This window comes from Arachis ipaensis, chromosome B7, assembly GCF_059453495.1.
Source record: "Arachis ipaensis isolate K30076 ecotype BB chromosome B7, ASM5945349v1, whole genome shotgun sequence".
In the NCBI taxonomy this organism is placed as follows: domain Eukaryota; kingdom Viridiplantae; phylum Streptophyta; class Magnoliopsida; order Fabales; family Fabaceae; genus Arachis; species Arachis ipaensis.
Window position 1 is genome coordinate 82,129,499 of NC_142442.1, and position 24,158 is coordinate 82,153,656.

A 24,158-nucleotide genomic window follows, 5' to 3' on the forward strand; every position below is an offset into this window, starting at 1 on the left:
CATCCACATTGTTCAGCTCTATCACTCCTCTAGTGTTGCCTCTTTCAGAAGCATAGAAGTAGTCATTCTCAGCTACAGTTTCAATGACATCTATGGCTTCTTCAATGGTCTTCTTCTTGTTCAGAGATCCCCCGGATGAATGGTCTACTGCCTTCTTTGATTCATAAGAAAAGCCTTCATAGAAAATATGTAGATGCACCCATTCATTGAACATATCTGGTGGACACCTTCTTGTCAGGTCCTTAAACCTCTCCCATGCTTCATATAGAATCTCACCATCCTGCTGCCTGAATGTTTGCACCTCAGCTCTCAGCCTGTTAATCCGTTGAGGAGGATAGAATCTTGCCAAGAATTTGTTTACCACATCTTCCCAGGTTGCTAAACTCTCCTTTGGGAAGGATTCCAACCATTTAGATGCCTTGTCCTTGAGTGAGAAAGGGAACAGAAGTAGTCTATAGGTGTCAGGATGAACACCATTAGACTTCACAGTATCACATATCCTCAGGAAGGTGGTTAGATGTTGATTGGGGTCTTCTTGGATACTCCCTCCGAATGAACAGTTGTTCTGAACAAGGGTGATGAGCTGTGGCTTTAGTTCAAAGTTGTTGGCATGTATGGTTGGCCTTTGGATGCTACTCCCACAGTTTCCTGGGTTTGGGTTGATGTAAGAACCCAGAACTCTTCTCTCTTGCCCAGCATGATTTGCTAGACCCTCTCTGCCATGGTTGTGAGCCTCGTCTTCATGATGGTTCTCCATGTTTTCATCCATGTCTGTTTCAGAGTACTCTTCCTCTTCTTCAGCACCAACTACTCTCTTTCCTCTTGCTTCCCTCCTTAATCTAAGGAAGGTCCTCTCAAGTTCAGAATCAAATGAAGTTGAATCCCTGCTTCTTCTCCCTGTCATACAACCAACAAGGCACAAGCAAGGAACTAGAGGCAGAGACTATTCTTGTTAGAAATGCTGTTAGTGTGAGTGATGCAATATATCAAACAGTTAGTGGGTTAGTGGACTGAATCGTAAACAACTAAGAAAATAGGTAGTGGGAAGGGAAGAAAATAACTGAACAGAAAGTAAATTACTCAAATGAACTTAAATCAAACAAAAGAAAAAAAAATGCTCAATCTAGTTATCCTCCAATTTAATCATTGTTGATACAAAATCAATCCCCGGTAACGGCGCCATAAACTTGATGCACACGGAAACTTGTCTCTCAAGAAATCTCCCTCGGCAAGTGTACCGAATTGTCGTCAAGTAAAAACTCACAATAGAGTGAGGTCGAATCCCACAGGGATTGATTGGTCAAGCAACTTTAATTAGAGGAATGTTCTAGATGAGCGTAGCAGAATTTGCTTTGAGTGTTGCAGGAAATTAAATGGCGGGAAAGTAAATAGTAGAAAATGTAAATGCAGAAAGTAAAGAGCTCAAAGTAAATGACGGAAAGTAAATTGCAGAATTGTAAATGGGAATGGGGAAGATGCTCATAAAAGTAAATTGCAGAATTTAAAGAGAATGGGTAAGATCAGAGATGGGGATTCATTGGGCTTAGAAGATGTTGCATTCTCTGGATCAAGTTCATTTTCATCTCTTCCTCAATCAATGCATTCATTGATCTCCTTGGCAATCTTAAGTGATCGAATTCCAATTCCTTGGCAATTCAATTTCTCAAATCTTGATCAATAGCCAATTCCTTGGTCAATTGCTCATGAGAATAGATGAAGTATGGTCACTGCTTATACCACATGCATTTCCAAATCAAGTGTTAGTAGGATTATAGTCACCATATCCAACCAAACCCAATTTGGTCCAACATGAGAAAGCATTTCTAGCATGATCTCTTCATTCCTCTTCTAGAAGAGATCCAAGTATGAATAGCTTCTTTTCCAAGATAACTACCCAATTGGATGAAGATTGAAAGCTTTCTAGTAAAATAAAGAGAAAAGATAAAAGAAGAGTAATGAAAACTAGTATTGATCCATCAAATTACAACAGAGCTCCCTAACCCAATGAAAGGGGTTTAGTTGTTCATAGCTCTGGAAATAGAAAATAAAGATGGAGAATACATCATGAAAAATTAGAACTAGAAGTGCAGAGAAAGTAAATTATACAGAGAGTAGTTCCCAATTTCCAATCCCCCAAAAAGCTCCTTCTCTAATTCAAAACTACCCCTATATATACTACTCTTCTGATCTTCTAGTTGATTCTTCAAGTCTTGGATATGGGCCTTTGGATCTTGAGTTTGAAGCAGTTATCTTCTGCAGTGGGCTTAGCTTTACTTGCAGAGAGAAAGTGTGAAGTAGGCAGGGTGTTTAGCTCAGGACGTTAGTGGCGTTAACGTTAAGTGAGAGTGTGGGTTCGAGAACGTTAGTGACAATCACCTTTTTCACTAACGTTCCTCACCCAGGGATGGTCCACATCAACTTCAACGTTGGTGGCACTAACGTGACCACTAACGTTGCCTCTTGGTCCTTCGCACACGTTATTGGGACTCACCTTTCCCAATAACGTTGAGAGTCTTCCCTTCCCCCTACGTTAGAGTCCACGTTAACTAGGTTAACGTGGCTCTTAACGTAAGCTTGCCAATCCTTCGAGAACGTTAGTGACACTTACCTTTGTCACTAACGTTCCAATGTGCCCCTACTTCCCACGTTAGAGTCCACGTTAACTAGGTTAACGTGGCTTCTAACGTAGCAATGATAGCCATTTCCAACGTTAGTAACAAAGGTGAGTGTCACTAACGTTGGCTCATTATTCCCTTATCCATGTTAGCTTCCACGTTAACTAAGTCAACGTGGGAGTTAACGTTGCTCACATTGGCTCATTCCAACGTTAGTGACAAAGGTGAGTGTCACTAACGTTGGCGATTCTTGCTCCCTCCACGTTAGCTTCCACGTTAACTAAGTTAACGTGGGAGTTAACGTGGCTCATTGTGGCTTAGCTCAACGTTAGTGACAAAGGTAAGTGTCACTAACGTTGGCTTCTCTTTTGCTTCTCAACGTTAGAGTCCACGTTAACTAAGTTAACGTGGCTCTTAACGTGGCCAATTGTGAGCTTGGTCCAACGTTAGTGACAAAGGTAAGTGTCACTAACGTTGACTTCATTTCTTTCTTCCACGTTAGAGTTCACGTTAACTTAGTTAACGTGACTCTTAACGTGGGCTATTATGGCTTCGAGGGCGTTATTGGCGATTACTTTTCTCATTAACTTTGCAAGTTAGCTCCCATTCCACGTTAGAGGTCACGTTAGTTAGACTAACGTGGATACTAATGTGGTTCTTCCTTGCTTCCTTTGTCCTGAAATCAAGTAATAAAGTGCATCAAAGCTCTAGTCCAAGTCATGGGAAATGCATCATCCAATTTGTCATACAATTCATGTAAAATCCTCATGAAATCATGTAAAGTGCACAATGTATGCTTGAATCAAGATGTAAGTGAAATTCTACCCAAAACTTGCTTATTCCCTAAGAAAATGCATGAAACTACCCTAAAAACAATAAAGAAAAGGTCAGTGAAACTGGCCAAAATGCCCTGGAATCACTAAGTCTAACTTGACAACCATTGCTTGCTCAGTCCGACAATCCTCGTGGGATCAACCCTCACTCACCTGAGGTATTACTTGGATGACCCGGTGCAGTTGCCGGTTAAGCTGTGGGAAATTCGAATTGGTTCACCACTAATCTGCTGGGGTAGGATCTTGTTTTGAGCCAAAATGGTGTCCAATGTGTCCACCTCCAAGACTCCTTTCTTCTGAGTAGTCCCGGTGTTCACAGGTTTTCTCTCAGAAGTGTATAGATATTAGTTATTAGCAACCATCTCTATAAGCTCATTAGCCTCTTCAGGCGTTGTCTTCATATGTAAGGAACCACCAGCAGAGTTGTCCAGTGACATCTTGTTTCAATCATGAAACTGTGAGTGGTCTTGGTTAGATCAGAGACTATTGTTGCTAAGTCAGAGAGGCTCTGCTTAGAATTCTCTGTCTGTTGCTCAGCAGATGATGGAAAAGGCTTGCTATTGCCAAACCTATTTCATCCACCATTATTATTATTGAAGCCTTGTTGAGGCTTCTGTTGATCCTTCCATGAGAAATTTGGATGATTTCTCCATGAAGGATTATAGGTGTTTCCATAGGATTCTCCCATGTAATTCACCTCTTCCATTCCAGGATTCTCAGGGTCATAAGCTCCTCCTTCAGAGGAAGCTTCTTTAGTACTGCTGGATGCAGCTTGCATTCTAGTTAGACTCTGAGAAATCATGTTGACTTGCTGAATCAATATTTTATTCTGAGCCAATATAGCATTCAGAGTATCAATCTCAAGAACTCCTTTCTTCTGAGTCATCCCATTATTCACAGGATTTCTTTCAGAAGTGTACATAAACTGGTTATTTGCAACCATTTCAATGAGTTCCTGGGCTTCTGCAGGCGTCTTCTTCAGATGAAGAGATCCACCAGCAGAGTGGTCTAATGACATCTTGGACAATTCAGACAGACCATCATAGAATATACATAGGATGCTCCATTTTGAAAGCATTTCAGAAGGACACCTTCTGATCAATTGCTTGTATCTTTCCCAAGCTTCATAGAGGGATTCACTTTCCTTCTGTCTGAAGGTTTGGACTTCCACTCTAAGCTTGCTCAACTTTTGAGGTGGAAAGAATTTGGCCAAGAAAGCATTGACCAACTTTTCCCAAGAGTTCAGGCTTTCTTTAGGTTGTGAGTCCAACCATGTCCTAGCTCTGTCTCTTACAGCAAAGGAGAAAAGCATAAGTCTGTAAACCTCAGGATTAACCCCATTGGTCTTAACATTGTCACAGATTTGCAAGAATTCAGCTAAGAACTGATGAGGATCTTCCAATGGAAGTCCATGAAACTTGCAATTCTGCTGCATTAGAGAAACTAATTGAGGCTTAAGCTTAAAGTTGTTTGCTCCAATTGCAGGAATTGAGATGCTTCTTCTATAGAAGTCAGAAGTTGGTGCAGTAAAGTCACCAAGCACCTTCCTTGCATCTCCACCATTGTTGTTATTTTCGGGTGCCATAACTTCTTCTTTTTTGAAAATTTCTGTTAGGTCCTCTCCAGAGTGTTGTGCTTTAGCTTCTCTTAGCTTCCTCTTTAGAGTCCTTTCAGGTTCAGGATCAGCTTCAACAAGAATGTTCTTATCCTTGTTCCTGCTCATATGAAAAAGAAGAGAATAGAGAAGAAGAGGAATCCTCTATGTCACAGTATAGAGATTCCTTTATGTGAGTAGAAGAATAGAAGAATGAGGTAGAGATAGAATGAGAAGAATTCGAACACAGAGAGAGGGAGATGGTTCGAATTATAAGAAGAAGAGAAGTGTTAGTAAATAAATAAAATAAATAGAGAGATGAGAGAGAAGAATTTCGAATTTTAAAAAGAGGGAGAAGAAAAATATTTTTATTTTTCTTTAATTAATTAAGTTAGAATTCGAAAATTAAGAAAAGAAAAAAAAGTAACATGAAAACTAAATAAATTAATTAATTAAAGAGATTTTTGAAAAAGTTGTTAGTTAGTTTTCGAAATTAATGAGAGAGAAAAGTAGTTAGGTGGTTTTGAAAAAGATAAGAAATAGTAAACTTTTAAAATCAAACAAAAAGTCAAGTAGTTAATTAAAAAATATTTGAAAATCAATTTTTGAAAGGATAAGAGGTTAGAGAAAGATTTTGAAATTGAAATTTTAAAAAGATATGATTTGAAATTTATTTTGAAAAAGATTGAAAAGGAAATTAAAAAGATTTGGTTTTTGAAATTAAAGTTGATGACTTGACTAACAAGAAACTAAAAGATATGATTCTAGAAGTTAAAGATTGAACCTTTCTTAATAGGCAAGTAACAACTTGAAATTTTTGACTCAAAACATTAATTGTTAGCAATAATTTTGAAAATATGAAATAAAAATAAGAAAAAAATTTTGAAAATCAATTTTAAATTTTTTCAAAATATTAAGAAGGAAAATGAAAAAGATTTTATTTTTGAAAAAGATTTTATTTTTGAAAAAGATTTGAAAAGATAGAATTTTTAAATTGAAATTTTGACTTGACTAACAAGAAACAACTAAATTTTAAAACTTTTTTTTGACTAAATCAACCCAAAATTCGAATTTTATGAGTGAAATAAGGGAAAGATATTATTTTTTATTTTTGAATTTTTAATGAGGAGAGATAAAAAAACAAAATGACACAAAACATAAGAATTTAAGATCAAAACAAAAAATGCATGCAAGAACACTTTGAATGTCAAGATGAACACCAAGAACACTTTGAAGATCATGATGAACATCAAGAACATGTTTTTGAAAATTTTTAAGAAAAGAAAGACATGCAAGACACCAAACTCATAAATTTTTAATGTTTAGACACTATGAATTTGAAAATGCATATGAAAAACAAGAAAAGACACAAACAAGAAAAATTAAAGATCAAACAAAGAAAATCATTAAGAACAACTTGAAGATCAAGAAAGAACACAATGCATATATTTTCGAAAATTTTAAGAAAAGTTAAAACATGCAATTGACACCAAACTTAAAATTTGACACTAGATTCAAACAAGAAACACAAAATTTTTGGTTTTTATGGTTTTATTAAATTTTTTTGTATTTTTCGAAATTATTTTGGAAAAAGAAAATAAAGAAATACAAAATTTTTAATAAGAATTCCAGGAATCATGCAATGTTAGTCTAAAGCTTCGGTCCAAAAGAATTAGACATGGCCAAATGGCCAGCCAAGCTTTAGCAGAGCATTACATACAACAGCCAAATTGATGGAACCAAAAGGCTCCTGCAAAGATAAGTGAAAACCTCAGTCCAAAAGATTAGACATGGCTTAACAGCCAGCCAGGCTTCAACATATCTCATGAAACTCTAGAATTCATTCTTAAAAATTCTGAAGAACAAACCCCTTTTTTTTTGTTTTGAATTTTTTCAAAAATAAAATTACAAGGCTTAAACATAAAATAAAATTACCTAATCTAAGCAACAAGATGAACCGTCAGTTGTCCAAACTCGAACAATCCCCGACAACGGCGCCAAAAACTTGGTGGACGAAATTGTGATTCACACTTTTCACAACTCCGCACAACTAACCAGCAAGTGCACTGGGTCGTCCAAGTAATACCTTACGTGAGTAAGGGTCGATCCCACGGAGACTGTCGGCTTGAAGCAAGCTATGGTCATCTTGTAAATCTCAGTCAGGCGGATTCAAATGGTTATGAGGTTTTGATAATTAAAAGATAAATAAAACAGAAAATAAGATAAAGGTACTTATGTAATTCATTGATGAGAATTTCAGATAAGCGTTTGGAGATGCTTTGTTGCTTCTGAACCTCTGCTTTCCTAGTATCTTCTTCCAACCATGCGTGCTCCCTTCCATGGCAAGCTGTATGATCCTCTTGGATGAAAAATACCAGGTACGATCTCTGCACGGCTAATCAACTATCGGATTTCTCGTCTCGGATGAAAAATACCAGGTACAGATACCGCACGGCTAATCATCTGTCGGTTCCTGCTAGCGTCGGAATAGGACCCTTGTCCTTTTGCACACTGTCACTGCGCCCAACATTCGCAGGTTTGAAGCTCTTCACAGTCATCCCTTCCCAGATCCTACTTGGAATACCACAGACAAGGTTTAGACTTTCCAGATCTCAGGAATGCTGCCAATGGTTCTAGCCTATACTATGAAGATACTAATCTCACGGACTCGGTCCGTGTATTAGATATCCAAGAGAATATACTCCGGCTGTCGTCCAATGACTACGTTGAACATCATGTAGACCGCTTGTGGTTGTCAGGCACGCGGATCTTGGCTAAGCGAGTAACGAAGATAGTGGGTGATTGTCACAGGTCACCCCTTCATTCTGACTTAACTGAATTAAGTACAAGAGTATATCTTGGAGAAGAAGTAGGCGTGAATTGAAAGAAAAACAATAGTACTTCCATTAATTTTTGAAGAACAGCAGAGCTCCTCACCTTAATCTATGAGGTATAGAAACTCTACCGTAGAAAATACATAAGTGAAAAAGGTTTAGGCATGGCCGTGAGGCCAGCCTCCAATGGAGGTTCCAAAGTGTCAAAGTTACATAAGATGATCAAAGATCAAAAGTGATCCAAAGATATAAAATAAATATCTAAAAGTTGTTTTTATACTAGACTAGTAACATAGGTTTACAGAAAATGAGTAACTAAGTGCAGATAGTGCAGAAATCCACTTTCGGGGCCCACTTGGTGTGTGCTTGGGCTGAGCATTGAAGCTTTCACGTGCATAGGCTGTTCTTGGAGTGAAACGCCATCTTGGGTGCCAGTTTGGGCGTTTAACTCCAGTTTTGGTGCCAATTCTGGCGTTTTACGCCAGAAAGTTTTAGGCTGGCTTTGAACACCAGTTTGGGCCATCAAATCTCGAGTAAAGTATGGACTATTATATACTTCTTGAAAGCCCAAGATATCTACTTTCCAACACAAGTAAGAGCGCGTCAATTGGGCTTCTGTAGCTCCTGAAAATCCACTTCGAGTGCAGGAGGGTTAGAATCCAACAGCATCTGCAGTCCTTTTTCAGCCTCTGAATCAGATTTTTGCTCAGGTCCCTCAATTTCAGGTAGAAAATACCTGAAATCATAGAAAAACACACAAACTCATAGTAAAGTCCAAAAATGTGGTTTTTGAATAAAAACTAATAAAAATATAATAAAAAGTAACTAAAACATACTAAAAACTATGTAAAAATAATGCCAAAAAGGGTATAAATTATCCGCTCATCACAACACCAAACTTAAATTGTTGCTTGTCCCCAAGCAACTAAAAACAAAATAGGATAAAAAGAAGAGAAAATACAATAAATTCCAAATATCAATGAAGCTCAGTTCCAATTAGATGAGCGGGGCTAGTGGCTTTTTTGTTTCTGAATAGTTTTGGCATCTCACTTTATCTTTTGAAGTTCAGAATGATTAGCATCTATAGGAACTCAGAATTCAGATAGGGTTATTGATTCTCCTAGTTTAGTATGTTGATTCTTGAACACAGCTACTTTATGAGTCTTGGCCATGACCCTAAGCATTTTATTTTCCAGTATTACCACCGGATACATAAATGCCACAAACACATAACTGGGTGAACCTTTTCAGATTGTGACTCAGCTTTGTTAAAGTCCCCAGTTAGAGGTGCCCAGAGCTCTTAAGCACACTCTTTTTGCTTTGGACCATGACTTTAACCACTCAGTTTCAAGCTTTTCATTTGACACCTTCACGCCACAAGCACATGGTTAGGGATAGCTTGGTTTAGCCGCTTAGGCCAGGATTTTATTCCTTTGGGCCCTCCTATCCACTAATGCTCAAAGCCTTGGATCCTTTTTACCCTTGCCTTTTGGTTTAAAGGGCTATTGGCTTTTTCTGCTTGCTTTTTTCTTTCTTTCTTTTTTCTCTTTTTTTTTCGCCATTTTTTTTCGCATGCTTCGTTTTTCACTACTTTTTCTTGCTTCAAGAATCAATTTTTATGATTTTTTAGATTATCAACAACATTTCTCCTTTTTCATTATTCTTTCAAGAGCCAACAAATTTAACATTCATAAACAACAATATCAAAAATATGCACTGTTCAAGCATTCATTCAGAAAACAAAAAGTATTACCACCACATCAAAATAATTAGATTATTTTCAAGATAAAATTCGAAATTCATGTACTTCTTTTTCTTTTTCAGAAAACATTTTTCATTTAAGAAAGGTGAAGGATTCAAAGGACATTCATAGCTTTAAGACATAGACATTAGACACTAATGATCATGTAATAAAGACACAAACATAGATAAAACATAAAGCATAGAAATCGAAAAATAGGAAAATAAGAACAAGGAAATTAAAGAACGGGTCCACCTTAGTGATGGTGGCTAGTTCTTCCTCTTGAAGATCCTATGGAGTGCTTGAGCTCCCCTATGTCTCTTCCTTGCCTTTGTTGCTCCTTGGTGCATGAAATTGTGATCATCAACAATGGTGCCAAAGACTTGGTGCTCTCAAACGTGAATCACACTTTGTCACAATTTTGCACAACTAACCAGCAAGTGCACTGGGTCGTCCAAGTAATAAACTTTACGCGAGTAAGGGTCGATCCTACGGAGATTGTCGGCTTGAAGCAAGCTATGGTCATCTTGTAAATCTCATTCAGGCGGATTCAAATGGTTATGGAGAATTGATAATTAAAAGATAAATAAAATATATAATAAAGATAGAGATACTTATGTAATTCATTGGTGAGAATTTCAGATAAGCGTATGAAGATGCTTTGTTCCTCCTGAACCTCTGCTTTCCCATTGCCTTCTTCCAATCATTCATACTCCCTTCCATGGCAAGCTTTATGTTGGGCATCACCGTTGTCAATGGCTACTTCCCGTCCTCTCAGTGAAAATGTTCTACGCACGCTGTCACCGCACGGCTAATCATCTGTCGGTTCTCGATCATGTTGGAATAGGATCCATTGATCCTTTTGCGTCTGTCACACGCCCAACACTCGCGAGTTTGAAGCTCGTCACAGTCATCCCTTCCCAGATCCTACTCAGAATACCACAGACAAGGTTTAGACATTCCGGATCTCAGGAAATGGCCACCAATAATTCTAGCCTATACCACGAAGGTTTTAATCTTAGATTAGAAACCCAAGAGATACACATTCAAGCTTGTTTGCATGTAGAACGGAAGTGGTTGTCAGGCACGCGTTCATAGGTGAGAATGGTGATGAGTGTCACATAATCATCACATTCATCATGTTCTTGTGTGCGAATGAATATCTTAGAGAAGAAGTAGGTGTGAATTGAATAGAAAAACAGTAGTACTTTGCATTAATTCATGAAGAACAGCAGAGCTCCACACCTTAATCTATGGTGTGTAGAAACTCTACCGTTGAAAATACATAAGAACAAGGTCTAGGCATGGCCGTGAGGCCAGCCCCCAAACGTGAAAAGGTCTATCAAAGTATGAAAATACAATAGCAAAAGGTTCTATTTATAATACTAGTAGCCTAGGGTTTACAGAAGTAAGTAATTAATGCAGAAATCTTTTTCCGGGCCCACTTGGTGTGTGCTTGGGCTGAGCATTGAAGCTTTCACGTGTAGAGGCTTTTCTTGGAGTTAGACGCCAGCCTTTGTGCCAGTTTGGGCGTTTAACTCCAGCTTTTGTGCCAATTCTGGCGTTTTGACGCCAGAATTCTTAAGCTGAATTGGAACGCCAGTTTGGGCCATCAAATCTTGGGCAAAATATGGACTATTATATATTGCTGAAAAGCCCAGGATGTCTACTTTCCAACGCAATTAAGATCGCGCCAATTGGGCTTCTGTAGCTCCAGAAAGTCCACTTCGAGTGCAGGGAGGTCAGAATCCAACAGCATCGGCAGTCCTTTTTCAGCCTCTGAATCAGATTTTTGCTCAGGTCCCTCAATTTCAGCCAGAAAATACCTGAAATCACAGAAAAACACACAAACTCATAGTAAAGTGCAGAAATGTGATTTTTAAATAAAAATAATAAAAACATAATAAAAACTAACTAAAACATACTAAAAACATACTAAAAATAATGCCAAAAAGCGTATAAATTATCCGCTCATCACTCCTCTCTCATGGCCTTTTGGTCCTCTCTGATTTCATGGAGGATGATGGAGTGCTCTTGGTGTTCCATTCTTAATTGCTCCATGTTGGAACTCAAATCTCCTAAAGAGGTGTTGAGTTGCTCCCAATATTTGTATGGTGGGAAATGCATCCCCTGAGGTATCTCAGAAATTTCTTGATGAGGAATTTCCTCATGCTCTTGTTGAGGTCCATGAGTGGGCTCTCTTGTTTGCTCCATCCTCTTCTTAGTGATGGGTTTGTCCTCTTCAATGAGAATGTCTTCCTCTATGACAATTCCAGCTGAATTGCATAGGTGACAGATGAGATGAGGGAAGGCTAACCTTGCCAAAGTGGAGGGCTTGTCAGCCTCCTTGTATAGTTCTAGAGATATGATCTCATGAACTTCTACTTCCTCTCCAATCATGATACTATGGATCATGATAGCCCAGTCAACAGTAACTTCAGACCGGTTGCTAGTAGGAATGATAGAGCGTTGGATAAACTCCAACCATCCCCTAGCCACGGATTTGAGGTCAGGCCTTCTCAATTGAACTGGCTTGCCTCTTGAGTCTCTCTTCCATTGAGCTCTTTCCACACAGATGTCTATGAGGACTTGGTCCAACCTTTGATCAAAGTTGACTCTTCTAGTGAAAGGATGAGGGTCTCCTCTCATTATTGGCAAGTTGAATGCCAACCTTACAGTTTCCGGACTGAAATCCAAGTATTTCCCCCGAACCATTGTGAGCCAATTCTTTGGGTTCGGGTTCACACCTTGGTCATGGTTCCTAGTGATCCATGAGTTAGTGATAAACCATTATTTTATGATTTATATTGTGTTTAATTGTGTGGTTTTATCAAATCTTTACCCACTTATTCATATGATAAGCATGTATTTACAATTCCTTCCCAAAAATTACTCCATGGTTGAAAACTTGCTTTCTAGAGACTTTTAATTATGTATTTTAATTCTCCTTTATCCCATTCGATGTCGTGATTTGTGTGTTAAGTGTTTCAGGCTTCATAGGGCATGAATGGCTTGGAAATTGGAGAAGAGGCTTGCAAAGATGGAAGGAACACAAGAAACTAAGGAGATGACCAGCGAGCAATGACGCGAGCGCATGGCCCACGCGAATGCGCAAAGTGAAGAATTTGCAGTGACGTGGATGTGTGCCTGACGCAAACGCCTGGATTGGAGTCTACACGAGTGACGCGAACATGTGAACCACGCGAATGCATGACAAGGAAAATCACTGACTGACGTGAACGCGTGGACGACGCATACGCGTGATCTGCGCGATCTGCAAAAATAACAGAATACGCTGCGGACGATTTCGGGCCGCTTTTTGACCCAGTTTTCGGCCCAGAAACACAGACTAAACCTAGGAACATGTAGAAACTCAGGAGGCATCCAGACACATTCAGATTCATCACATTAGGATTACACTTAGTTTTTAGAGTTGCATTACATTGATAGTTTATGCTTTTGCTTAGATTTTTGGATGCTGAAAGTGATTACCTCCGTTGAAGACATTACTTTAGTTTGTTTCCTTATTCCTTTATTTTTAATTAGTTACTCATTGACTCTATTCAATTAAGTATGTTACATTTTGAATTTATTAATATATGAAGTTATTTTTATTTTAATTAATTTTAATTCTCTATTTTATTTTAATTAATTATGTCTTCTCATATTTTTATGATTATTAATTTCATGTCAATGGAGTAGAACTTCTACTTGACATGGGGGTTGATTAAGAGGTGATACTTGAGTTGGAATGCTCAAGTGCTTGGTTAAACTGGACATTGTTGGCTAATTCCATACCTACTAACACTAGACCTCCCCAAGGGAGAGGGCTAGGATCTGAGGGTAAGAGTTAGTTCAATCACCATACCTTTCCTTATTTAGTAAGGGAAAATCGAGTGAGAACAACAACCTTTTTACACCACACTTGAGAAGATCCCAACAAGGATAGAAGTTCCACTTAATTATTCCCCCCAGTCAAGGCCTTTTATTTAGAAAATCAATAATTATTCTTAGTTTATTTTTATTGCTTTAATGCACAATTATTTTAATTACTCATTATCAAAACTCAATTTTTCTGAAAACTCCTGGTTAATAAAATAGCACTCTTGCCTGCAATTCGTTGGGAAACGATCTGGGACTCATACTCCCAGTATTTTATTTCTAAAATTTTGTGACAACCCTTTTTAAATTGGTGAGACAGATCTTAGCCGGTTAAGAGCTATACGTGCAACGCTGTTCTCTTAATTAAAAATCTCTTAATTGGTTAACTTCTGCCACGCACCAATTTTTGGCACCATTGCCGGGGAGTTGCAATAGTGTGCTAAATTATTAATTAGTGTATATATTTTATTTTTATTTGCATATTTTATTTTTATTTCTGTTACCATGAGTTACATGTCTTTCTCATTGAATGACGCATTCATTGCCTGATCCGAGTTTAGTCCCATTTGATCTTGAAATTGAAAGAACTCTTTCACATATTAGACGAACTCGACGTCGGTTAGCCTCCGAGGGTGGTGAAGTGGTTATTATCAATTCACCAGTCTCATCTGAGGGCGAATCCGAACCGCCTTCTGAGAGAAAGACAAGCTCATTTACTACTGATCCAGTTGATTTGTGTGCAGGAAACGTGGTAGCACCTAGGAGGATTACTCTCCAGGAGGCAGGAGCCCCAGATTTTACACTTCAGCCATATCAAGTGCATCACCTAACTACAGCTGTAGATTTTGAACTAAAAACCGCACTGATCAACTTGATGCCCAAGTTTCATGGCCTACCTGCTCAAGAGCCTATCAAGCACTTTAGGGATTTCCAAACAGCCTGTTCTACTGTTAGGCGTCATGGTGCAGATGAAACTTCTATTCTGTTAACCACTTTCCCATTTTCTCTTGAGGGAAAGGTGAGGGAGTGGTACTATTCTCAACCTGAAGCAACTGTTACCAACTGGGATACACTTAGAAGAGAATTTTTGGAAAAATACTTCCCAGCTGAAGTCACAGATAGACTGAGAAAAGAAATCTCCTACATTGTTCAAGGTGAATCAGAGACTCTCTTTGAATATTGGGAGCGCTTCAACAATCTCCTGGACGATGTCCCCATCACATGATTGGTAAACTAGTATTGATCAGCTACTTCACCCAAGGCATGAATCCCTAGGATAAGACTACACTAGAAGGTGCCAGTAATGGTTCTCTGAAAAAGTACAAAACCGCAGATGAAGCATGGCAACTGATCAGTGACTTAACACCAACTCTGTGTGCCGATTTTGGCGTTTAACACCAACTCTGCTACCTTTTCTGGCGTTTAACGCCAGCCAGACACCCTTCTCTAGCGTTAAACGCCAGTCTGTCTGCCAATTCTGGCGTTTAATGCCAGCCAAATGCCAGACACCCTTTTCTGGCGTTAAACGCCCAGAATGATGCCCATTCTAGCGTTTAACACCCAGAATGCTACCAGACTGAGCGTTAAACGCCCAGTAAGCCTGTCCTCCAGGGTGTGCTATTTTTGATGCTGTTTTTTATTCCATTTTAATTCTTTAATTGTTTTTATGACTTCACATGATCATCAACCTAAAGAAAACATAAAATGACAATGGAAAACAAATAAATATAATTAAATAAAATTGGGTTGCCTCCCAATAAGTGCTTCTTTAATGTCAATAGCTTGACAGTGAGCTCTTAGAGAGCTTCACAGAGATTCAGAGCTTAATGGTGGCCTCCCAACACCAAACTTAAAAGTTGAGTATGGGGGCTCTGTTTGACTCTGTATTGAGAGAAGCTTTTCATGCTTCCTTTCCATGGTTACAGAAGGAGATCATTGAGCCTCAAACACAAGGTAGTCCTCATTCAATTGAAGGACTAACTCTCCTTTGTCTACATCAATCACAGCTCTTGTTGTGGCTAGGAAGGGTCTTCCAAGGATAATGGATTCATCCTCATCCTTTCCAGTGTCTAGGATTATGAAATCAGTAGGGATGTACAGGCCTTCAACCTTCACTAAGACATCCTCTACAAGTCTATAAGCCTGTTTTCTTGATTTGTCTGCCAGTTATAGTGAGAATTTAGCAGCTTGTACCTCAAAGATCCCTAGTTTCTCTATTACAGAGAGTGGCATGAGGTTCATTTCTGACCCCAGGTCACACAAAGCCTTCTCAAAGGTCATGGTGCCTATGGTACAAGGTATTAAGAATTTTTCGGGATCTGGTTTCTTCTGAAGTAATTTCAGTTGAACTAAAGCATTCAGTTCATTGATGAGCAATAGAGGTTCATCCTCCCAAGTCTCATTACCAAATAACTTGGCATTCAGCTTCATGATTGCTCCTAGATACTGAGCAACTTGCTCTTCAACAATATCTTCATCCTCTTCAGAGTTAGAATACTCATCAGAGCTCATGAATGGCAATAGTAAGTTCAGTGGAATCTCTATGGTCTCTGTATGAGCCTCAGATTCCTTTGGTTCCTCATTAGGGAACTCCTTAGTGGTCAGTAGATGTCCATTAAGGTCTTCCTCACTAGAATTCATTGCCTTTCCCTCCTCTACAGGTTTGGCCATTTTGGATATATTGATGGCCTTGCACTCTCTCTTTGGATTCTCTTCTGTATTGCTTGGGAGAGTACTAGGAGGAATTTCAGTAACTCTTTCACTTAGCTGACCCACTTGTGCCTCCAAATTTCTGATGGATGACCTTGTTTCAGTCATGAAACTGAAAGTAGTCTTGGTTAGATCAGAGACTATGGTTGCTAAGTCAGAGAGGTTCTACTTAGAATTCTCTGTCTGTTGCTCAGCAGATGATAGAAAAGGCTTGCTATTGCTAAACCTATTTCTTCCACCATTATTATTATTGAAGCCTTGTTGAGGCTTCTGTTGATCCTTCCATGAGAAATTTGGACTTTCTCCATGAAGGATTATAGGTGTTTCCATAGGATTCTCCCATGTAATTCACCTCTTCCATTCCAGGATTCTCAAGGTCATAAGCTCCTCCTTCAGAGGAAGCTTCTTTAGTACTGCCGGATGCAGCTTGCAATCCAGTCAGACTCTTGAGAAATCATATTGACTTACTGAGTCAATATTTTATTCTGAGCCAATATAGCATTCAGAGTATCAATCTCAAGAACTCCTTTCTTCTCAGTCATCCCATTATTCACAGGATTTCTTTCAGAAGTGTACATGAACTGGTTATTTGCAACCATTTCAATGAGTTCCTGGGTTTCTGCAGGCGTCTTCTTCAGATAAAGAGATCCACCAGCAGAGTGGTCCAATGACATCTTGGATAATTCAGACAGACCATCATAGAATATACATAGGATGCTCCATTCTAAAAGTATGTCAGAAGGACACCTTCTGATCAATTTCTTGAATCTTTTCCAAGCTTCATAGAGGGATTTACCTTCCTTCTGTCTGAAGGTTTGGACTTCCACTCTAAGCTTGCTCAACTTTTGAGGTGGAAAGAATTTGGCCAAGAAAGCATTGACCAACTTTTCCCAAGAGTTCAAGCTTTCTTTAGGTTGTGAGTCCAACCATGTCCTAGCTCTGTCTCTTACAGAAAAGGAGAAAAGTATAAGTCTATAGACCTCAGGATTAACCCCATTGGTCTTAACAGTGTCACAGATTTGCAAGAATTCAGCTAAGAACTGATGAGGATCTTCCAATGGAAGTCCATGAAACTTGTAATTCTGCTGCATTAGAGAAACTAATTGAGGCTTAAGCTCAAAGTTGTTTGCTCCAATTGCAAGAATTGAGATGCTTCTTCCATAGAAGTGAGAAGTTGGTGCAGTAAAGTCACCAAGCACCTTCCTTGCATCTGCACCATTATTGTTATTTTCGGCTGCCATAACTTCTTCTTTTTCAAAAATTTCCGTTAGGTCCACTCTAGAGTGTTGTGCTTTAACTTCTCTTAGCTTCCTCTTTAGAGTCCTTTCAGGTTCAAGATCAGCTTCAACAAGAATGTTCTTATCCTTGTTCCTGCTCATATGAAAAAGAAGAGAACAGAGAAGACGAGGAATCCTCTATGTCACAGTATAGAGATTCCTTTATGTGAGTAGAAGAATAGAAGAATGAGGTAGAGATAGAATGAGAAGAATTCGAACACAGAGAGAGGGAGAGGGTTCGAATTATAAGAAGAAGAGAAGTGTTAGTAAATAAATAAAATAAATAGAGAGAGATGAGAGAGAGAAGAATTTCGAATTTTAAAAAGAGGGAGAAGAAAAATATTTTTATTTTTATTTAATTAATTAAGTTATAATTCGAAAATTAAGAAAAGAAATAAAAGTAATATGAAAACTAAATAAATTAATTAATTAAAGAGATTTTTGAAAAAGTTGTTAGTTAGTTTTCGAAATTAATGAGAGAAAAGTAGTTAGGTGGTTTTGAAAAAGATAAGAAATAGTAAACTTTTAAAAAATCAAACAAAAAGTCAAGTAGTTAATTGAAAAAAATTTGAAAATCAATTTTTGAAAGGATAAGAGGTTAGAAAAAGATTTTGAAATTGAAATTTTAAAAAGATATGATTTGAAATTTATTTTGAAAAAGATTGAAAAGGAAATTAAAAAGATTTGGTTTTTGAAATTAAAGTTGATGACTTGACTAACAAGAAACTAAAAGATATGATTCTAGAAGTTAAAGATTGAACCTTTCTTAATAGGCTAGTAACAACTTGAAATTTTTGACTCAAAACATTAATTGTTAGCAATAATTTCGAAAATAAGAAATAAAAATAAGAAAAATATTTTGAAAATCAATTTTAAAATTTTTGAAAATATTAAGAAGAAAAATGAAAAAGATTTTATTTTTGAAAAATATTTGAAAAGATAGAATTTTTAAATTGAAATTGTGACTTGACTAACAAGAAACAACTAAATTTTAAAACTTTTTTTGACTAGATCAACCCAAAATTCAAATTTTATGAGTGAAATAAGGGAAAGATGTTATTTTTTATTTTTGAATTTTTAATGAGGAGAGATAAAAACAACAAAATGACATAAGACATAAGAATTTAAGATCAAAACAAAAAATGCATGCAAGAACACTTTGAATGTCAAGATGAACACCAAGAACACTTTGAAGATCATGATGAACATCAAGAATATATTTTTGAAAATTTTTAAGAAAAGAAAGACATGCAAGACACCAAACTCAGAAATTTTTAATGTTTAGACACTATGAATTTGAAAATGCATATGAAAAACAAGAAAAGAAACAAATAAGAAAAATTAAAGATCAAACAAAGAAAATCATTAAGAACAACTTGACGATCAAGAAAGAACACAATGCATATATTTTCGAAAATTTTAAGAAAAGTTAAAATATGCAATTGACACCAAACTTAAAATTTGACATTAGACTCAAACAAGAAACACAAAATTTTTGGTTTTTAAGGTTTTATTAAATTTTTTGTATTTTTTGAAATTATTTTGGAAAAAAAAAATAAAGAGATACAAAATTTTTAATAAGAATTCCAGGAATCATGCAATGTTAGTCTAAAGCTTTGGTCCAAAAGAATTAGACATGACCAAATGGCCAGCCAAGCTTTAGCAGAGCATTACATACAACAACCAAATTGATGGGAACCAAAAGGCTCCTGCAAAGATAAGTGGAAACCTCAATCCAAAAGATTAGACATGGCTTAACAGCCAGCCAGGCTTCAACATATCTCATGAAACTCTAGAATTCATTCTTAAAAATTTTGAAGAACAAACCCCTTTTTTTGAATTTTTTCGAAAATAAAATTAAAAGGCTTAAACATAAAATAAAAATACCTAATCTAAGCAGCAAGATGAACCGTCAGTTGTCCAAACTCGAACAATCCCCGGCAATGGCGCCAAAAACGTGGTGGACGAAATTGTGATTCACACTTTTCACAACTCTGCACAACTAACCAGCAAGTGCACTGGGTCATCCAAGTAATACCTTACATGAGTAAGGGTCGATCCCACGGAGACTGTCGACTTGAAGCAAGCTATGGTCATCTTGTAAATCTCAGTCAGGAAAATTCAAATGGTTATGAGGTTTTGATAATTAAAAGATAAATAAAACAGAAAATAAGATAAAGGTACTTATGTAATTCATTGGTGAGAATTTCAGATAAGCGTTTGGAGATGCTTTGTTGCTTCTGAACCTCTGCTTTCCTACTGTCTTCTTCCAACCATTCATGCTCCCTTCCATGACAAGCTGTATGATCCTCTCGGATGAAAAATACCAGGTACGATCTCTGCACGGCTAATCAACTGTCGGATTTCTCGTCTCGGATGAAAAATACCAGGTACAGATACCGCACGGCTAATCATCTGTCGGTTCCCGCTAGCATCAGAGTAAGACCATTGTCCTTTTGCACACTGTCACCGCGCCCAACATTCGCAGGTTTGAAGCTCTTCACAGTCATCCCTTCCCAGATCCTACTCGGAATACCACAGACAAGGTTTAGACTTTCCAGATCTCAGGAATGCAGCCAATGGTTCTAGCCTATACCACGAAGATACTAATCTCACGGACTCGGTCCGTGTATTAGATATCCAAGAGAATATACTTCGGCTGTCATCCAATGACTACGTTGAACATCATGTAGACCGCTTGTGGTTGTCAGGCACGCGGATCTTGGCTAAGCGAGTAACGAAGATAGTGGGTGATTGTCACAGGTCACCCCTTCATTCTGACTTAACTGAATTAAGTACAAAAGTATATCTTGGAGAAGAAGTAGGCGTGAATTGAAAGAAAACAATAGTACTTCCATTAATTCTTGAAGAATAGCAGAGCTCCTCACCTTAATCTATGAGGTGTAGAAACTTCATCGTAGAAAATACATAAGTGAAAAAGGTTTAGGCATGGCCGTGAGGCCAGCCTCCAATGGAGGTTCCAAAGTGTCAAAGTTACATAAGATGATCAAAGATCAAAAGTGATCCAAAGATATAAAATAAATCTCTAAAAGTAGTTTTTATACTAGACTAGTAACATAGGTTTACAGAAAATGAGTAACTAAATGTAGATACTATAGAAATCCTCTTTCGGGGCCCACTTGGTGTGTGTTGGGCTGAGCATTGAAGCTTTCACGTGCATAGGCTATTCTTGGAGTGAAACACCAACTTGGGTGCCAGTTTTGGCGTTTAACTCCAGTTTGGTGCCAGTTTTGGCGTTTTTCGCCAGAAAGTTTTAGGCTGGCTTTGAACGCCAGTTTGGGCCATCAAATCTCGGACAAAGTATGGACTATTATATATTGCTGGAAAGCCCAAGATGTTTACTTTCTAACATTGAGAGCACGCCAATTGGGCTTCTGTAGCTCCATAAAATCCACTTCGAGTGCAGGAGGGTCAGAATCCAACAGCATCTGCAGTCCTTTTTCAACCTCTGAATTAGATTTTTGCTCAGGTCCCTCAATTTCAGCTAGAAAATACCTGAAATAACAGAAAAACACACAAACTCATAGTAAAGTCCAGAAATGTGATTTTTGAATAAAAACAAATAAAAATATAATAAAAAGTAACTAAAACATACTAAAAACTATGTAAAAACAATGCCTAAAAGGGTATACATTATCTGCTCATCAATATCCTATGTAAAAAGAAATAAAATAAAATAATGTAAACAATTAACCTAAAAAAATTCGAAAATAAAGATGAACAAATAACCTAAAAATTTTCGAAAATAAAACAAAAAAAAGGAGAAAAATGCAAAAATTTTTGAAAATAAGAAGAGAAACACTAAAGGGATACCAAACTTAAAATCAGAAACTAAAAGAAAATAAATAGGGCAAAATTTGAAAATAAAGAAAAATAAATAAAATAAGAAATCGAAAGTAAAAAAGAAAAAGTAAATAAACAAAAACTAAAAAAAATACCTAATCTAAGCAACAAGACAACTGGTATTTGTCAATCACAAACAATCCCCGGCAACGATGCCAAAAACTTGATGCAGGATTTTTGAATTCCCACAGCTTAACCGGCAAGTGCATCGAGCCATCCAAGTAATACCTTAGATGAGTGAGGGTCGATCCCACGAGGATTGTCAGACTGAGCAAACAATGGTTGTTTAGTTGGACTCAGTCAGGCGAATCAGAAAAGGGGTTTGTTGGTTGAAACGCATAAAGCAGTAAATAAGCATGTAAAGAAAAGCAAACAAAAGTCTGGTGTGACAACAATATGAGAAAACAGTTAAGGCTTCGGATATGTTTATCTTTCCGGGTTAAAGTTTCTTACCAACTATTTTAACAATGCATGATTCATTCTATGGCAAACTGTAAATGTTTAAACTCTAATCTCTTAGTGATTTATCCTCCTCTAACCTTCATTAACCGCCATTCTCGTGGTCACTTGATTCCGATCAGAGGGTTAAGTTCAGAAAACTAGTTTAATCCCAAAAAAACCCTAATTACCCAAAGCTAACAGGATTATATGTCATGTATCTCAATTAGTTTGTGTAATTAGTAATTTAGGAAGAATTTGTTTTCAAGCTATAGTTCAAGCGAGATAACTCTCTCGAGAATCACAAGAATTCAAGTAGAAAAGGGTTATACTCTCGTTCTACCCAATTCATAAGATTAAGAACGAAAACAATCCTTAGAATTGAATCAATATATTAATTAAAATAGAAGAATAATAATTCTAATCCATAAAAATAAACAAAGCTCCTAACCTTAACCAGGAGGTTTAGTTGCTCATAACCTACAGAGAAACTAGGGTTCTAAAAATATGCGGAAGGAAGAAGATCCAGAACATAAGTGATCTTTTCCCTTATATACTAACCTAATAATAAATTCTAGACCTAAAAGATATTGTGTGTAAATAAAAATTACAAAAATAAAATAAAATAAAACTAATAATTGCTAAATTCACTTGGAAGCCAAAAGAGAGGGTGGCTTCGGCTTGCTGCTAGCGTTTAACGCCAGATATGGATGTTAAACGACCTAGGGGAAGTTGCACGTTTCTGGCCTGAGTCCCCTGCTAGCGTTAAATGCCAGTTGGGCATTTAACGCTCAGGGAGGGTGCTGCATGTTGATGAGCGGATATTTTATATGCTTTTTGGGGTCAATTTCATATAGTTTTTAGTGTGTTTTAGTTAGTTTTTAGTTTATTTTCAGTAGTTTCTAGGCAAAATTCATATTTCTGGACTTTACTATGGGTTTGTGTATTTTTCTGTGATTTCAGGTATTTTTTGGCTGAAATTGAGGGAGCTGAGCAAAAATCTGATTCATGCTGAAAAAGGACTGCTGATGTTGTTGGATTCTGACCTCCCTGCACTCAAAGTAGATTTTCTGGAGCTACAGAACCTCAAATGGCGCGCTTCCAATTGCGTTGGAAAGTAGACATCCAGGGCTTTCCACAAATATATAATAGTCCATACTTCACTCAAGGATAAACGACGTAAACTGGCGTTCAACGCCAGTTCCATGTTGCTGTCTGGCGTCCAGCGCTAGAAACAAGTTACAAGTTGGAGTTCAACGCCAGAAAAGGATCCAAAGCTGGCGTTGAACGCCCAAAACAGCCCTATGCACGTGATTAGCTTAAGTCTCATCTCCAACACACACCAAGTGGGCCCCAGAAGTGGATTTCTGCACCATCTATCATAGTTTACTCATTTTCTGTAAACCTAGGTTACTAGTTGAGTATTTAAACAACTTTTAGAGATTTATTTCGGATCTCATGACATTTTAGATCTGAACTTTGTACCTTTTGATGGCACGAGTCTCTAAACTCCATTGTTGGAGGTGAGGAGCTCTGCTGTGCCTCGATGAATTAATGCCAGTATTTCTGTTTTCTATTCAATCACGCTTGTTCCTATCTAAGATGTTCATCTGCGCCTCATTATGATGAATGTGATGATCCGTGACACTCATCACCATTCTCAACCTATGAAAATGTGCCTGACAACCACCTCCGTTCTACATTAGATCGAATGAGTATCTCTTAGATTCCTTAATCAGAATCTCCGTGGTATAAGCTAGAATCCATTGGCAGCATCCTTGAGAATCTGGAAAGTCTAAACCTTGTCTGTGGTATTACTAGTAGGATTTTGGGATTGGATGACTGTGACGAGCTTCAAACTCGCGAGTGCTGGGCGTAGTGACAGACGCAAAAAGATAGTGAATCCTATTCCGGTATGATCGAGAACCTACAGATGATTAGCCGTGCGGTGACAGCACACCTGGACCATTTTCACTGAAAGGAAGGATGGTAGCCATTGACAACGGTGATCCTCCAACACACAGCTTGCCATAGGAGGGATGTGCGTGCGTGAAGAAGAAGATAGGGAGAAAGCAGAGATTCAAAAGGCAAAGCATCTCCAAAACTCCAACATATTCTCATTTACTACATAACAAGTAACCCTTAATTCATGCTCTCTTGTTCATTTGCAGGTCAATTGATAACCACTAATTAATATCCTGACTAAGAGTTGCAAGATAACCATAGTTTGCTTCAAGCCAACAATCTCCGTGGGATCGACCCTTACTCACGTAAGGTATTACTTGGACGACCCAGTGCACTTGCTGGTTAGTGGTACGAGTTGTAAAAAGTGTAATTTACAATTCATGCACCAAGTTTTTGGCGCCGTTGC

General features: G+C 37.7%; 2 non-coding genes across 2 annotated transcripts; both read left to right on the top strand.

Moving 5' to 3' along the window:
- The first annotated feature begins 209 nt into the window (after window positions 1-209).
- On the top strand, window positions 210-316 carry LOC148553162 (small nucleolar RNA R71). Its single transcript, XR_015893939.1, has one exon. It is a non-coding gene; the product is annotated as a small nucleolar RNA R71 (small nucleolar RNA).
- A 16,624-nt stretch (window positions 317-16,940) lies between these two features.
- LOC148553163 (small nucleolar RNA R71) lies at window positions 16,941-17,044 on the top strand. The gene has a single exon (XR_015893891.1). It is a non-coding gene; the product is annotated as a small nucleolar RNA R71 (small nucleolar RNA).
- Window positions 17,045-24,158: the final 7,114 nt, after the last annotated feature.